This window comes from Otolemur garnettii, unplaced genomic scaffold, assembly GCF_000181295.1.
Source record: "Otolemur garnettii isolate 467f Iridium unplaced genomic scaffold, OtoGar3 scaffold00060, whole genome shotgun sequence".
NCBI lineage: Eukaryota > Metazoa > Chordata > Mammalia > Primates > Galagidae > Otolemur > Otolemur garnettii.
The window spans coordinates 4,068,620-4,070,851 of record NW_003852455.1 but is presented as its reverse complement, the minus strand read 5'-3'; positions in this window follow the sequence as shown (position 1 = coordinate 4,070,851).

The following is a 2,232-nucleotide window of genomic DNA, read 5'->3' as shown; positions in this document are numbered from 1 at the left end:
AAAATGGATCATTCTCTCAGAGAGCTGTGGGACAATTCCAAAAAAACAAACATTCACCTTATAGGAATTCCTAAAGGCAATGAGGTTATTTTGAAAGGGCTAGATGCTCTACTCAAAGAGATAATCGAGGAGAACTTTCCAAACATGGCAAGAGACTCTGAAATTCAAATAACAGAGTTTCAGAACCCTAGCATGACTCAATCCAAATAAAGCATCTCCCAGACACATTATAATTAACTTTCCCAAAGTAAATATTAAAGAGAAAATTCTACAGGCAGCTAGATATAAGAAAACCATAACCTACAGGGAATATTAGAATGACTGTGGATCTCTCTGAAGAAACTTTTCAGCCAGAAGATGATGGTCATTTACCTTTAACCTTTTAAAACAAAACAACTTTCAACCCAGGATCCTGTATCCAGCTAAACTGAGTTTCATTTATGATGGAAAATTAAATACTTTCATGACATTCACATGTTGAAGAAATTTTCCATAACTAATGAGCTCTCCAGGATATTCTCAGACCCATCCTCCACAATGACCAGCACAATGCTCTACCACCGAAGTAAACTCACTCAGAAACTTTTGATCAAATCCCAACTTCTATAGTGGTGAAAAGATTAAAAATGTCCACTGGACTTCTGAAAAACTTGGCACCCCAAATACTACCAGCCTTATCAATACTCTCAATTAATGTGAATGGCTTAAATTATCCTTGAAAGAGGCACAGGTTGGCTGTCTGGACACAAAAACTCAGGCCACATACCTACCGCATACTAGAATATCATCTTACCTTAAAGGATAAATATAGACTCAGGGTGAAGGGATGGTCATCTATAATTTAGGCCAATGGAAATGTAAAAAAAGTAGTTGTTGCAATTTTATTCACAGATACAATAGGCTTTAAACCAACAAAAGTAAGGAAAGATAAGGATGATCACTTCATATTTGTTAAGGGAAACACTCAACATGATGAAATTTAAATTATTAACCTTTATGAACCCAACCAGAATGCTCCTCAATTTATAAGTGAGACCCTAACAAGATATCAGCAACTTGATTTCCTCCAGCACCATAAAAGTTGGAGATTTTAACACCCCTTAGGCAGTGTTGGATAGATCCTCCAATAAGAAACTAAGCAAAGATATTTTAGACTTAAAATTAACCATTCAACAATTGGATTTAACAGACATCTATAGAACATCTCATTCTAACAAAACTGAATACACATTCTTCTCATCAGCCCATGGAGCATCCTCCAAAATTGATCACATCTTAGGTCACAAGTCTAACCTCAGCAAATTTTAAAAAATAGAAATTATTCCTGGTATTTTCTCAGACCATCATGGAATAAAAGTTGAATTCAGTAACAACAGGAATCTGCATACGCACACAAAGACACGGAAAATAAATAACCTTATGCTGAATGATAGCTGGGTCATAGACAAGATTAAGAAGGAAATCACCAAATTTTTGGAACAAAATGGTAATAAAGACATGAATTACCAGCACCTGTGGGATACTGTGAAGGTGGTCCTAAGAGAGAAATTTATAGTACTGCAAACCTTCCTCAAGAGAATGGAAAGAGAGGAAGTCAACAACTTAATGACACATCTCAAGCAACTGGAAAGGGAAGAACATTCCAACCCCAACCCAGCAGAAGAAAAGAAATGACCAAAATTACAGCAGAATTAAATGAAATTGAAAACAGAAGGATTATACCACAGATCAATAAATCAAAGAGTTGGTTTTTTGAAAAGGTCAAGAAAATAGATAAAACTTTGACTAACCTAGCCAGGAAAAAAAGAGTAAAATCTCTAATTTTATCAGTCAGAAATGGTAATGATGAAGTAACAGTAGACTCCTCAGAAATTCAAAAAACCATTAATGAATATTACAAAAAACTCTGTTCTCAGAAATATGAAAATCTGAAGGAAATTGACCAATACTTGGAAGCATGCCAACTTCCTAGCCAGAACCAGGTGGAAATGTTGAATAGGCCCATATCAAGTTCTGAAATAGCATCACTAAACAAAATCTCCCCCAAAAGAAAAGTCTGGGACCAGATGGCTTCACATCAGAATTCTACTACACCTTTAAAGAGGAACTAGTACCTATATCACTTAACCTTTTCCAAAATATAGAAAAAGAGGGAGTACTTCCCAACATTCTATGAAGCAAATATCACCCTGATCCCCAAACCAGGAAAAGACTCAACAAGAAAAGAAAATT